Here is a 16443-nt window from a genome sequence, read left to right as displayed (position 1 = left end):
GTATTGCATTTCCGCCATCGTTTTCCGATTTCCGCAAGGGTCGTAATGAGGGCCACTGTCAGTACCAGTGGGGCTGGGAAAATCACCCTTGAAAAAGGCCAACACTAGTGTTGTCGACTGCCTGCGCACCCGAATCAGTACTCTTGCTATCAAAGCAAAGGAGAAACACATACGAAAAAGGGGGGGGGGCACCAATCCTGGAGGAAAGAGTCGGAAGGCAGTGCACTGGGATCCCTACTCCAAATGTAGAGCCGGGAAACATAGCATTTACGTCACGAGGCAAAATAATCACTTAAACAGAACCCAAAGACACAAAATCTTGGCAAAGATTGAGTCGTGACCAACACCCAGTTGCTCCTGTCCCGAAGAAGTCTGGAAAAAAAACATATCGTAACATGGATATTTACTCCTGGATAATACTCCGCTTTTAACACCACGTCCCAATGCAAACAGAAAAAAACAATTGTGCTTGTTAAATCTGCTAGGACCTTGGAACTGGCCCCCACCCCGATGATTGATGTATCGCACAGCGAAACATTGCCCCTCCGACAAAATACACAAAAAAGTTATTGATCCTAGAGAAAGCTCATGACTGCAATAGAGCACGCTAACAGTTTCAGATGGCTGACGTGCAGTTGCTAAACTCAAATGACTACTCTTGCCTGTGGAAACTTATCCTATCTTGGCACCCAGCCCAGTCTGGTGGTATCAAAATCCTGAAAGACCTCCGCAGAGGCAACTGAAAAAGTGCCCTGCCAATCTCGGCATCCATGAGCCTGAGCCACTAAAGGAGCTCCAATTTGACCTCGGGTAACAGAACCCTAACTGCAGGGAAGACAGACTCTTGCGAAGACATTTGGTCTTGGGGCCTTATAATAGGGAGGGGAAAGATGACTTAATCGAACTGCTTAAACCCTGCATACTTAGAATAAAACAAAACCCATGACTGTAGCAGGGACACCGCTAACTATTCCAAGAAGAATTATCCAAATCCCTTGGACCTGAGGAGAAACATCACCATCGCCATTACCCTGCTGAAGCAGTAGTGGTTGATGAAAAAGGAGGCCAAACTGAAGGGGAGGACATTGGAAAGTGTGAGCCCCGCAGTGGAACTGAAGACAAAACTCCTGATGAGGAAGAAATATCCCAGGGACCCAGTAGTCTTCCATGAGGTCCAACTAAATCAACTAATCCGTCGGGAGAAAAGGAGTCAATGAGTAGAACAAACCCTTCCATTTTGAAGTAATGATAGACTACCCAAAAGATGCTAGAACCTGTAAGTTAATGATTGGGCGAACCCCCCCTCGACCCCCTCAGGTAATGGTACCAGAGCTATCGTACCCAGAAAATGAGAAGGTGAGAAGGACGCTGGTACCACCGTCCTTTCAAAGATGATGTCACTGACCTACAGCATTTATCAAAACCTGCTTGCCCTTATTGGACACTAGGGGGAGAGGCAAAGACAAAGAGAAAAAACCTCTAGCACATGAGACATTACTGAAGGTACCCTAGGTCTAGCAGGACCCCTGCCAGCAATGGAGCCGAAACTCCTTTTAGGGTAAAACTGTGTTTGTACTCCTCGGGCAGAGGAGTAATTGTGCGCTCCTCTTGATGCGCCTTGCCGGAAATGGGTAGAGCTCTGGAGAAACAGCCAAAGGAGCGGTAAAGCTCTGAACAATCATAACCTTACCTAGTGGCAATTTGGGATGAAGTCACATGAAAAAGGACTTACGCCATTCTGTAGAAATGTAGGCGCTTGTGATGCCGAGCAGGCAAACCATTTCCAAAACCAGTCCCGCAGGACTTGCACCTCAACAGGCATTCAGCCAGTTCCAAAAGTCTGGGTGACCGGACCACACACCTCCAATAACCTGCATTTACCACTCCTCCAGAATTTATCCACCCTCTTTTTTTGAGGTGTGTCCCTTTGTTTGGGATCAAAGGGATACCATGCAGTGGTTGATACCTGGAAAGAGGGCCACCTTATTAAGAAAGAAGGATGAACAATGTATAACCCCCCCCTAGCAACGAGAAACAATGAATAAATGGTAGACCTATGTTTCTCCTTGGAGGCAAATGCCAGTCTTCTGAGCTATCAGAAGAAGAAATAGAGACTGCGGAAAGCAGCTATTAGACCCAATGAGGAACAGGGTAGGATTGTAGGAACTTGCCCAACTCACTTTCCTGACCCTTTACCTTGGGAGGGGTGGGGAGAAGGAGGGGAAGGTATTACTAAAGGAAGTGGACGGACTGAGTTGTCCTGTACCTAATTGAATACTAACCTACAGGGAGTTTGCGAAGAAAAAAGGTTTTGACCAAGCAGTGTCCAATGAGGACTGTATGCTGTACAAATGGCTGGGTAGGCAGGTAGGGCTCTCAAATGTGTTTAAAATAACCTTCTCCTTTTATTAGAAGGAAATAAAATGAAAGTTCCATCATTTGCACTCAGTATAACCGCAAACACAGCAGGTAAGGGTTAAAGCCCTTTAACACACAGCTCCTATTTTTGCCGTAACAGAGGAAAACATACTGCACAAGCGCACATCCAAGCTGCTCACCCTAGCAGGGTGTGCCCACGAGCATCAAACGAGGGGGTAACCTTGCACCATAATTCAGGCAAAGCCTGAAGCCGAGCAGGCCATGGTACGCCTATTGCAAGGCGAACTAGCGGTGCCAAATATAAAATATAAGTCAATGTGATTTATAACATGCTTAATACCCACAGGTTTCTAAGCGAGGACCCAGGATCGACCTGTGTGGTCAGTGTCGTCTTGCTTCCAAGGCAAGTACGTAGCCACTAAGCTATCCTCCCACCATACTGATGGGAAAACACCCCCCTCAGGGATGTCATTTAGGGGTCGCCAGAGGTCGCAACCGCGACCTCTGAGGTCTCCCTAGCGACCTCTAAAAAAAAAAGAGAAAAAAAAGTTGTTTTTTTAAATTATTTTTTTTAATGCAAGCTCATGGGCTGTGGCCAGCACCATGTGGCTCTTTAGTTCTGGAGTGGCTGGCTTTCTTGTTAAAGCCCCTTAAAAAAAGAAGAAAGAAGAAAAGGGCTGACACAAGACTAACACTTTCAGCACTGACCCTAAATAAGAAAGATTAGGAATACCAAATAATGTGTCTTTTTGGAATTCTATACAATAATTTCTAGACTCATTAAAGGGTTATTTCAGGCACACTTCAGGGGGTGAGTCACTGATTTAGTCTGTTCTTAAACGCCTCAACTCAGCCTTTCATCCTTCTGAGGTCGATAAATGAGTACCAACACAGGTTGGGTGATATTGGGTGTATATTTTTACTATATAAAGCGCTTAAGCATAAGTGCTATATAATAACACATCATTATCATTTGGTCATGGGCGTCTGCTTGTATTCACAGTAATTTGGTAATATGGGCCTATACACACTGATCTTAACGATACATATGGCGATCCATTCTTGTATGAAATGTACATCACATTATAGTGATATCGTAACCATATCTTTTGTAGTGTATAATGCCATGTGATAGCACTTCTTGTTTGGTCAATAGTGAAAGGTCGCGTTCCATCGCATCCCGCAGTATCACTTCGGGTGGGGTCAAATGACATCACTTGCTGTGATGTCACCAGGGGGTCAAGGGTCATGTGACGTCACTTCCGCTACCCCTGGCATTTTGGTGAAATGACGTCCCTAATCCCCCTCGCCCGAAGCAAAAGCTTCTGAAAAGCTTGCAATTGGGACAGGGGTGGAAGGTACACTGGTCCCACTTGAAACCAGAGACCATGACCAAAATCATACATGCCAACATTCTGACGCTCCTGGGAGGGAGATTTCCCCAGGGAAAATCGGGAGACTTGCATTTCCCCATAGGAACGCATTGGGGTCACTGTTATTTTAGGTGGGAGATAATGAAAAAATAGCTATATTTTTCTGTGAAAATCAGGAGTCTGCTGACTAAAACGGGAGGGCTGGCATGTATGCTATATACATATATGAGAAAATATATATACCCAAAGTATATTAAACTAGTTAAATATAAAATATAAAAATATAATAATATATAATATATAATATATATTAATATACATAATAATAATACCTATATAATAAGAATCACCCCATGCACGACGGGCCTGAAGCAAATGCTTCCAACTGGCCCGTGTGTGTTAGGGAAGGAGTGGGCAGGCCCAACCGGCATAAAATCAATCTGTAAACAAAGTAGTCGCACACGTGACATGTAGCGGGCGGGCCGACTGGCGCTCGCACACAGGCCCACACACACAGAGGGCACGGAGCGAAAGGGCCACCTGGCGCCGCCCAACAGGTCCACACGCATCGGGTCTGAAGCGAAAGCTTCCATCACACCTGCGCATGTAGACCTGGAGACAGCAGCACTGAGAGAGCGCCCAAACCCAGGCACGTTGGGCCTGAAGCCATAGCTTCTGACAGGCCCGCGTGCGTTGGGTAAACACACAAAAGGAAAAGAAACCTGCTAATAATAAAGCAGCGGCAGCACATAACCGTTTATGAAAGAGAAAACTGTAGCCATTTACTGTAAACAACACTCTACAATATAACATAACATTATATAATATAATACACAAAATGCCATGCAAAGCACAACTAGAAGGAGTGACTTAGCTGTGTTGTCAGCAGCAAAGAAAGAGGAGTTGGGATTAGAGTAAAGGACATATATATAGGAGGGTCCCTGCTCATTGGTCTCCTGCAGGGCATGACCTGTCCTCCATGATGGATTGGGGAGTCCCCCCTTACATTGACATTGAACTCTATTTAGTTCTGTTATTGAAACTTTTTGTTTGTAAACGTTTTTTCTTTGCTGCTGTGGTTTCAGAAGTAAAGATTGTAATGCATAACATGAAGCCTCCTGTCATGCCATAGAATTCCTTTTGCTGGGCATTAATTTTGGATTGGGCGGTCGCTGCATGGCAAGTCTCCGACTGAGAAAGTTTGACGTATAATGGGCTTTTCTGACTACTAATGTAGATTACACTCTAATGTATACCCAGGGCAGTCGCTATGGCTGCCTGGGTCGTGAAACAGTGCTTTTATAGAATGTGGGGACAATCGATCACTGCAGTGGCCATGCGCTCCCCCCCCTCTGTTCGAGGGCTTTGTATGTTACAATAAAGTGATGTGTGAAATCATAAACTCTTTTGTTTGTATAAGGCACTGAGTCAAGTACCCTGGGCGGCCGTTTGTTGTGGAAGTTTCGCTGGTACGAATGTTTGGGTGCACCGGATCTGTCTATAGTATCGCTGCCGGTGGCATTGGCACTTCAGAAATGCAAAGGGACAATGGGCAGGGGAAGGCCTGGGAGCAGTTGTCGAGGCATCGTGCATGGGTCTATTTGTAAAATAAAAGGAGCGATAAGCACGGCAAGTGATTAGGTTGATGTATTTATATGCATTTGGAAGACGGTTTTTACGCCACCATCCATTGAGTTGGCGCATGGGAAATGCGCATCGATAATGGTGCGCGCACACCAAGAAAAGGGGCCATGGTTCATAGTTTCGATTGTCTCTCAAACACCAGTTCTGTCCCCCGCCACCGGCGGCATTCGTCCTTGCATCGAGTATATGTGTCATTTCATATAATTAAATGAGCAATTAGCAGGGCTAGCGCTTAGGTTTAATTATATATGGTGCATTTCTAAAGCATTTTATGCTGCTATCCATTGCCATGAGGCATGGGAAGGGCGCATCTAAAATTGCACGCGCACATCAGGAAACGGGCGGCCATGTTTCGTGCGTTCTACTGTCTCCCAAACACCTGTTCTGTCCCCTGCCACCGGCGGCAGTGGTTTTTCATTGTGCATGGGTTTTTTCGAAAAATTTAAAAGAGCTATAACCAATGCAAGCGCTTAGCCTTTATTTATTTATTGCCCATTTGTAACCCGTTTATTTATGAAAGTCAGGGGGAAAGCCGCTCGGTATATTGGGGAGACCCAATGCCAGTTAAATTGATTGATTGACGTGGAGTGTGGAACGTTAGAAATGTGACAATCAATAAAGTGTCCGGGAGAACAACTACAAGGTTGTTAAGGACCATCCACTGCGTGTTTAACACTAACGTTTTATATACTGAACACAGACGTCAACTACCGTAGAGAATGAAGTGGCACATGGTTCATTGTTTACCAAGGACGAGCAGAAGTGTGGTAAGGTCTACAAGCAGGAATGCCTAAGTAGAACTGGGTTATTTAGAACTCTGCAGGGTCCTTTGGAGGATATTAAATAAGAAGCAGGTTACCAAGCATTTGCAGTCTCAGTGGAAGGCCATGGGCTCGGATAATTAATTCAGTTTTGTTCCCACTATTCCAGGTCAACAATGTCGATCGAGGATCGCAGAACATGTTCCATAGCGTTGAGTTGATTTCCAACAGCCCCAGTGAGAACGAGGAGGATTAGGAAGGAGAGCTATGGGCGCTGTTCCAGGAAAAGGTGTGCAGTAGGGGGAAAGATTGGGCAAAAAAGTTGTTGTTTGATGAGCAGGTGTTACCTGCCCAGCTATTGGTTGTTCAAGCACAAATTTGCCCAACCCCCACAACTGAAACCCCCCTGCCAAACGAGGCAGGCCCAAACCACCAAAAGGAAGTGCCAACACAGGGGTAAGAAGCCACCGGTTGCTGTCCAAGAGCTTACATTAGCGCAGGCAGTGAATGACCTGGCAAGACCAGTGGCGGTGCAGGTAGCCGAGATACCTGCCATGGGTGGCACTAGGTTTGGGGGAGCAGCTGCAGCAGCTTTGTTACCGGCACCCCACCTGTCGGCTGGGGCAACTGTGCATCCCTGGTACTACGTACAGGTAATGTGTTGTTGGAAACTGAATATTTTGGTATGGCATTGGAAGAAATGCTAAGGATGATTAGGGGGGTGGCTCAAACACCCACTGGAGGGGGCACCTCCCTTGTGGCAAGAGGAGTTTGGGAAGGTCCATTGGGACTTTCTGGGAACAAGGGGGTGGATGTGGTGCCGGCCCCTCCGCCACTTAGCATTGCAACCACACTTGACCAAGGGATGAAGGAGTTGCCAAGCTTGCCAGTGGGTTTAGGCCACCTGCCCACAGAGCTTACACATACAGGGATGGGGGTGCAGGCACAAAACCTGTCTGAGGAAGGGGGTTTGAAGGTTGGACCCACCACCCCGCTGGTCACCATTGCACCCCTACTGTTGGGCAGGTCCTCTTTGGCATGGCACATCCCCGCCCAGGTGAAAGAGCGAATTTCGGCTAGGGAATTTTTTGATCTTTTTTCATTGCTTGCTGTTGAAACGGTGTGCTCGGACATAACTGTTAGCAGAGAGGAGGACAAGAAAAGGCAGAAAAAACAAGGTGAAAGAAAACATATTAAACTGAAATAAGGCCTTTTCTTTATTAGCAGCGGTGTGGATGGACAAATTCCCTGAACACGGCCCAGCCTTCTGAAAATATAGGGACACGATTGTTAATGAGCAGAAGAAATATGGCTCTACAGGTTGGATTATGACAGAGATTTTAGATCTAAGATGGCCTTAGATCAGGGACGTCATTTCACCAAAATGCCAGGGGTAGCCGAAGTGACATCACACGACCCTTGACCTCTGATGACATCACAGGAAGTGATGCCATTTGACCCCACCCCGAAGTGATATCGTGGGAAGCGATGGAACACGACCATTCACCCCTTGACAAAACAGGAAGTGGCATCACATAGCATTGTTCCTAAGTGTACTACGAAAAATATGGTTACAATATCCCTATAATGTGATGTACATTTCATATAAAGAATGGATCGCCATATGTATCGTTAGGCTCAGTGTGTATAGACCCATATTACCAAATTACTGTGAATGCATGGCCCAATGATAATGATGTGTTATTATATATCACTTACACTTTTAAGAGGCCTGAACAAGAAAGCCAGCCACTCCAGAAGTAAAGAGCCACATGGTGCTGGCCACAGCCCAGGAGCTTACATAAAAAAAAGTTTTTTTTTCTTTTTCTTCTTTTTTTTAGAGGTAGCAAGGGAGACCCAGCGGTAGCAAGGGAGACCTCAGAGTCCCAGTCGCGACCTCTGACGACCCCTAAATGACGTCCCTGCCTTGGATCCCGACATGACTTGGGACCAGAAGGACACAGAGGTTTGGGTCTCCTTCATGGGTGGTAGAGAAAGGGCCAGTTGAATGTCAGGTGATGTGCCAAGGGGTTCGCGGAAGCCATAGTATGGTGAGTATAAGCACAATCACAAGTTGAACGGGCAGCTCTTTCAGCAAGGCCCCCAGGGACGGGGGAACCAGATCATGGGCACAATAATGCTATCTCAGGCCAGGGGACAAGGGCCTCAGAGGGGCCAAAAGCAGGGGGATACCCATGCCATTCTTTTAACAAGGGCAACTGCAGCTGGGGACCCAGGTGCAGGTATGGTCACGAGTGTGCAACATGCGGGGGGCTCACCTGGTGGCAAGTGCATCAAAAGCGAAGGTGCCAGTAGGGGCAGAGGCCAGCGCAAAGAAGCTCAGTAGTGGTGAGTCGGCCAAAGGTCTGTCTCCTGTGGACCTACTTGCGTACTTGAATGAGCATCCTAAGCAGCGTGAGAGATTTACTGTTTGGGGGATTTAGGGAAGGGTTTTGCATCCCTTACGTGGGCCCGCTGATGGTCCGGGTGGCAAAAAAATCTACCTTCTGCACTACAGCAGCCCATGGTTGTGCACAAGAAAATATTGCAGGAACTGGGGCTCGGAAGGGTTGCTGGCCCCTTCTCCCACCAACTCCTGCCCAATTTTATAGTATCTCCACTGAGCATCATGCCAAAAAGGAACCAGGCAAGTTTAGGTTGATTCATTACCTGTCATATCCCAGAGGGGATTCAGTAAACGACTGGCTGAAGCCCAAGCAATGTTCAGTGTACTATGCTTCCTTCGACCAGGCCATGGTCTTGGTGGCAGGCACAGGCAGGAATGCACTTGGCTAACGTAGACATTGAGTCAGCATTCTGCTTATTACCGGTTCACCCTAACAGTTTACACCTGCTGGGATTCCAATGGGAGGGCAGATTTTATTTGGGTAAATGCTTGCCGAAGGGTTGCTCTGTGTCATGTGCACGATTCAAGGCTTTCAGCACTTTTCTGGAGTGGCAAGCTCGCAGGGAGGTGAAGAGGGGTGCCATCATCCACTACTTGGATGATTTTCTTTTCATGTGGACGGAGGGGTCTGCTGACTGTGCTCACGCGCTGTCTTCTTTTCAGCATTTAGTGGGCGGACTGGGCATACCATTGGCACCCGACAAGACTCAGGGCCCCACGGAGGTGTTAACTTTGCTGGGCATAGAAATAGATACCAGTGAGGGCAGTTGTTGGTTGCCACAGAACAAAATAGAAGGGCTGGTAGCCGAGATTGAGAACAACTTATCTAAGGAGAGGACCACCTTGGAAAAAATCCAGCAACTATTGGGCAAGCTGAATTTAGCATCTAAAGTAATCCCTGCAGGCCGGGTGTTTGCACGGTGGCCGGCAAGAGCAACTGCAGGGGTTGAACAAAAGCACCACCATATCCGACTCAGCTCCAGCCTGAAAGATGACTTAAATATATAGCTTTCATTTCTAAAAAAATTCAATGGGGTTCAGCTTTGGAGGACACAATGGGAGACGAGCCGGGAGTTGTAGATGTATTCAGATGCATCAGCCAGTGAAGGCTTTGGTGTTATCTTGGGGCAGGAGTTGCGTGCTCAGAGATGGCCTCAACAATGGTATAAAATGGGCAGGACAAGGAGTATCATGATATTAGAACTCTTTCCCATAATGGTAGCTCTCATGATATGGCCAAAGGAGTTAGGTAACAAAAGTGTGCGCTTCTGGTCAGATAACAAGGCTGCGGTACAAGCCATTAACTTATAGTCGGCCTCTTTCCCGGCCATGCTGAGCTTGTTGAGAAAATTGGTCAAGATTTGCTAATACAGTAATATCGAGTTTAGGGCTGGCATGTTCAGGGTGTTGTGAATATTGCTGCTGACGCTCTTTCTCGATTTCAGTGGTCCAAGTTTCGGAAGGCCCATCCTGCTGCCAAACTGAGTAGTGCACAGTTCCTGAGCGAATGGTGGCAGCTGGTAGCGTGGACAAGGCGCTTTGTGAATTGGGGGAGCCATCGCTCACACCAGGCATTAGGTGCAGGTACCAGCACGGCTACGGTACGTTCCTGAGTGTAACTATGGCATTGGAATGCATGGAATGGGGTTTGGAGGAGAAGGTGTGCGCATTTGTGGTGTGGGAAAATCCAAGAGCTGAACAACAGCCCACCTGGTGGCAGTGGTATTTTATAGCAAGCTGGGGGAGCAGGAGGAGATGACCACACAAAGGGTTTTTTGGTGAGTGCAGCATTGAAGGGATGGGGCAGGAAAGAGGGTCCCAAACAAGACAGGCGCAAACCCATTGATTTTGATTTACTCCAGAAACTACTGACAGCCTTGGTGCGAGTGTGCTTCAATGCTTACGAGCTGTCACTGTTCAGGCTGGCGTTTGCATGGATATTTTTCGGTGCTTCCAGGATTAGCGAGCTGGACTCGGGCAGAAAAAATGACAGCTCAGGGAGGGACATCACATTAGGTGATGTTTACTTCTTTAACAATATTTTTAGTGAGGGAGTGAGGATTAAGCTGAGGAGATGTAAAACTGATCAGTTGGAAAAGGGCAAATGGGTGGAGATGCATGTGTCCCCACTGCAGGACAGCTGCCCGGTCCACCTTTTAAGGCTCTTCCTTCCAATAAACCAGTGGGGGGCAGCCCACTCTTAATGCAGGTGGATGCAACAACCCTCACTGTGTTCCAATTTAGGAATGTTTTGTCAGCATCCTTGGGGGCAGTAGGCACCCACGGTAAGGGTTGGTCTCCACACAGTTTTAGGATCGGGGCGGCCACCATAGCATTCCTGCAGGTAATGTCGGCACCAGCCATCATGAGAATTGGCAGATGGGAATCCGGCAGCTACAAACTTTATGTGAAGCCCCAGGGGGACCCTGCTCTCGGGACTAAGTTAGAGTGGGGCTTTGTTAGGAAATACCCTCTTTAAGATATGTGTGCATTAATTGGTCATGTGGGGGGTGTCAAAGCAGTATCTTTTTATGACACTAGTATTTGTACCAAAAGATGATGCAGCGTGGATGATTGGTCATTCTTTTATAGTACAGACTGAAAAGAAGGCACAGCAGTGGAAAGTAGGCCTCGACTTACGATTTCGGGGGACTCAGGTCATCTGGCTGGGTACTCCAGGGATGAGGTGGCACTTCTTGTTACCCACAATACTTTGGCAGCTGGAAGGTAGGCGCGCACATAGAATGTTGTTCATCCATATGGGGTATCACTACATATTATCCCCACCAAAAATATTGCCGTATATATGGCCGTCTGGAATGGCCATAGGTGATATTGTTGGGGTGGATCATTTTTGGGGTTTTTGGGAACAGGAGTTGGGGGGTGTCCCCTGCTCCTTGCAAAATAATGCAGGGGTTGCTGGGGTGTCCCCCTTGGGTTCCATGCCTTAATATCGGCGCAAAAATATGCCAATATTTTTGTATGGCGATATTTTTGCGGGGATATTAACACATGGAACCCCATCTGGGCGGTAATGACCGTGCGAAGTTGTGGAGGGGCTGTTTGCTGGCCCAGGTGCAGGTGGCTTTACAGATTTTGGCTCAGGAGCTACCGGGCAAGTATATTTTGGTCCGCGATTGCACCAAGGCAACTCTGGCATGGGGCCTCTTCCCATGAAGAGATGGAAAGATCTAGGAGGTGCCTGAACAGGAGCATAGGAACATTTTCTAGAGCTGAGGGACTTGGTTTCATTGGGCATTGCTGTCTGAATTCGCTCCCGTCCCATTTTGCGGCGGACGGAGTACATTTGTCTGACAAAGGAATGGATGTCTTCTTCACAGCAATCCAGGTGGCATTAAGAAGGGCCCGCTGCAGATGGGAGTATTATTGAGCATGTCCTGGAGGTGTGGGGGCATTGAGGGCAGCGCAAAAGCCACCCCGAAAGTGTGGCAGAGTGTCTCCGGTCCTAGCCGGGATGAGATTTTGACTCTGCGGCTTCGGCCGTGCGCAGTTTACGAATGGCCGGACTCGACCCAAATCTAAGCAACAGGCACTGACTCACCCTAAGGGACAGTTCAGACTCTGTCATCTGATGCCAGTAGTCCCGATAAATATACTGACTGGCAGTGCATAACCAGGAGCGTATGTCCACTTTATTGCCAAGGGCAAATGTCATGATGCCTACCCCTGGGCATCCGGATCGAGTCCATCAGCCCCGGGAGCAGGCATCCAGGTACTCATTAAAACCCCAACAGCCCCCGGCTGGGGGCTGTTTGGATTCAGTCCTGGCACCTTAGGCGTCAGGCTCATCATGAAAATCAGTCCTGGCGCCATAGGCGCCAGGCTCATAGACTATACTTACCTTATGCAGACCATGCTGCAAATGAGTCCAAGCCAACGTGAGGCCTGGATGCGATTATTTTATTACAGAGAATATTTTTCACTCGGGTGTGGGTCTGGGGAACTTCTTACCTGGGACTACTTTGCAGGCTATTTAAACCACACCCGAACAGCAGCCCATGCTTTACGTTATTCTGCATCCAGCAGCGTGACGCTCACCGTGTCTGCAAGTCAGCATCCAGTCTTCTGCCACGCCCGCCTCGAATCCAGACCTCCTAGACAAAAGGCAAAGAAAGGAGAAGAGGTTAGATCACAGACATTATTTGATTCCTTACCTGATTCCGGACCCAGCACATCTCCGAGCCTGGAAAGGACATTATTTCAGCACGCGTCGCTTCGCCAGCAGCAGCGCCGCGTTATACTCACCAGTCCACTGCATCTTTCCACTCGGCGCTGCCTCCATCATTTTCTTTGTCGAAACCCAGCACCTGGGGGGAAAACAAAAGGAATAACAAGGTGAGCCGAGAAAACCAACAAGGACAATCTCTTTGCCACCATAGGCTTACCTGCTTTACCACCGGAGGTATTATTCTTTAATTTGCCGCATCTTCCTAAGCCGCACCTATAAAGGGAGAGAAAACAGCAAGTTAAACTCATGCAACTTTTATCGGACAGTGTTTGGTAATACAGACTCTTACCTGAATGCCATCAGCTGCCTCCAGGCAATATTCTTTTGGACCCAGCTGCAACCTAACGAGGGAATGGAACAAGAGTGAACATTGGACATATTGAACTCTTTGATCTTTATAGACACTGGAGTCAATATTCCTCCGGAACTCCTCCAGTACCTTCAACCCAGTGAAGTAACTGGTATCTACGCGCCCCTGCATGCCATGCAGGATGGAGAGCTCATCATTTAAAAACATATGGTGAGGTTACCAAAAGGGAATATCGGAGGTGATTAGTGGGGAGAACGAGAACTCTTGGGGGGCCATCACTAAAGTCCACGGGTGGCTAAATCCCTTTCTCCATTTGCAGGGGAATACTTCTACGAGTCCAGCAGACAAGATTAGGCGGGCCAGTCCAGACTGTCATCTCTTCACTACGCATCACGTTGGTGGAGACCGCAGCTGTCCGGGTCCGATCGACGCCCCTGTGGGAACCCGATGTGCATAACAGAACGCAAAGCCTATCTACAAATCCCCACCTGGGCGTAATGGAGACCTCAGAAACCGACCAACTAGCCCAATTGTTAGGAGAACTTAGGGCAGAAGTGCACTCCGCGTGCCAAGAAACTAATGCCCTCAGAAGAGAACTGATTGTGTCAAAGGAGCGCACTGATGATCTTGCCAGACAACTGCTGCAAAACCAAGCCGGGCAAACACCACTACCTGGACTTGGGGGGAATTCAACCCCCGTTTCATCGAGCAGCCCTGTGCAAGTGGTTCTACCAGGGAGCATTCCTTTAGCTCCACCCGAACGCTTTGCTGGGGACCCGAAAAGGTTTGCTGTGTTCAGGAACCAATGCCGCTTGCACTTTTTATGCAGACCAGGAGCTTTTCCAAATGACCAAGCCAAAGTAGCCTTTGTACTGACCCTCTTCTTCGGGATTTTCAGGGTTTTCAATTGAGCATGGAAAGATTATTCGCCAGACATTCACAGGGACAGGCCCTGGATAACGAACTTCTATCCCTACGACAAGGAAACCAGGACCTGCTAACCTATATTGCAACCTTCAATAGGTTGGTGGTGGAAACCGGATGGCCAGAGGTAAAGCGAATTACATTATTTCATCGTGGACTTCGGGGTGAACTCAAAGATGTTTTGGCCCAAGTTGTGAACCCAGCTCAGGATTGCGCAGAATATATAGACTTAGTGGTCCAGCTAGACCACCGACTTCAGAATAGAAAAGTTGTTCGAGCTAAGTTTGAGAATCGGGTATTGGCTAAACCCAATGTTACTCCCAAAGGAACATATGCATCAGAACCAATGCAGATCGGGACCCTTAACTCAAAAAGAAAGAGAAAGGAGACGACAGATGCAGTTGTGTCCGTACTGTGGGGCCTCAGGACATTTTCTACGGGATTGCTCTATAAAACCATCCAAGAAAGTAGTTGGAGTTGCTGATAGAAATCAAACAGAGCCTGATTCGGGAAACGACCACACCCGACAAGCGTAGAGGTCCGCTTGCCGAGCTTAAAGAAGGACACTCAGACCTCACACCTAATCATACCAATGGTCCTTATTGATCCAAGGCAGCCATCACGTATGCACGCAGTTAGGGCATACATTGATAGCGGGGCCGTAGGAAACTATGTGGACCACGAATTGGCTTCTAGGATGAATCTACCTCTCTGCAAAAAGACTACTTCGGATGTTATCACCACAGTCGATGGAACTGAAATTGCCTCTGGGCCTGTAACTCATTCCACCACAGAGATGACACTGTTGGGTCAAGATGGGCATCGAGAGACTATTGTGTTTGACTTAATCAAAGCCCCGCAGTTCCAAATAATACTGGGGATACCTTGGTTGGAAACACATAATCCTTGTATTGATTGGCGAGAGAAGAGAGTAACTGTTACGCTCACCTGGACCCCACAGGGGTGTCGATCGGACCCGGACAGCTGCGGTCTCCGTCAACGTGATGCGTAGTGCAGAGATGACTTTCTGGACTGGCCCTCCTAGTCTTGTCTGCTGGACCCGAAGAAGTATTTTCCTGCAAGTGGAGACAAGGATTAGCTACATGTGGGTTTTAGTGATGGCCTCCCAACTGTTCTCGCTCTCACCCACTAATCACCTCCGATATCCCCTTAGTAACCTCACCTTATGTTTGTAAAAGATGAGCTCTCCATCCTGCGTGTCTTGCAGGGGCGCGTAGATACCAGTCACTTCACTGGTTTGAAGGCGTTGGGAGAGTTCCGGTAAGCATTGACTCTGAAGTCCCAGGCGGGATTGGTAAGTATCAAGTTCAAAGAGTTCAATGTGTCCGATGTTCACTGTTATCCCCTTCCTTCCTTAAATTCCAACTGAGTTCGTGAGAAGAAGGTCTCGTAGCTGCTGCTGGCGTTCAGGTAAGAGTGTGTTACCCAATGCTGTCCGGCAACTATTACATGCGTTAACGTGTTGTTTTTCTCCCTCCTTACAGATGCGGCATATGAAGATATGGAGAATAATACCACCGGTGGTAAATCAGATAAGTCTATGGTGGTAAGAGGTATTTGTTGATTCTCTTGGCTCACCTTGTTATTCTTGTGCCCCTAGGTGCCGGAGTACGGCGAAGAAATGATGGAGACAGTGCCGGATCGAAAGATGCTGTGAGAACTGGTGAGTATGGCGCCGTGCTGGAGATGGCAAAGCGACGCGTGCAGGACTGATGTACTTCCAGGTCGGGAGATGAAATGGATCCGGAATCAGGTGAGGAATGTGAAATAAGTTTGTTTTCTAACCTTGTCCTTTTCTTCCTCTTTATTCTAGGAGCTCCGGATTCGAGGCGGGCGTGGCAGAAGACTGGATGCTGGCTGCAGGCACGGTGAGAGTCACGCTGCTGGATGCAGAATAACACGAAGCATGTGCTGCTGTTCGGGCGTGGTTTAAATAGCCTCCAAAGTAGTCCCAGGAAAGAAGTTCCCCAGGACCACACCCGAGTAAAAAATAGTCCGTGTAGTAAAATAGTCCCATCCAGACCTCACATTGGCTTGGATTTATTTGCAGCATGGTCTGCATGAGGTAAGTAATGTCTATGAGCCTGGCACCTATGGCGCCAGGACTGATTTATATTATGAGCCTGGTGCCTACGGCGCCAGGACTGAACCCAGACAGCCCCTAGCTGGGGCTTCTGGGGTTTTTGTAAATGTCTGAATGCCTGCTCCCGGGGCTGATGGGCTTGATCCGGATGCCCGGGGGTAGGCATCATGACAGCACTCCCCCCCAAGGCCCCTCCTAAAGTTGTTCTTCCCCTTGGCCCTGGTTTGTCTGGGAAGTTCCGATGGAATTTCTTCACCAACCGAGGTGCATGAACGTGGTCACTAGGCTCCCA

This window comes from Ambystoma mexicanum, chromosome 5p, assembly GCF_040938575.1.
Source record: "Ambystoma mexicanum isolate Mex_15411 chromosome 5p, UKY_AmexF1_1, whole genome shotgun sequence".
Classification (NCBI taxonomy): Eukaryota; Metazoa; Chordata; class Amphibia; order Caudata; family Ambystomatidae; genus Ambystoma; species Ambystoma mexicanum.
Note: the sequence above shows the minus strand (reverse complement) of the source record.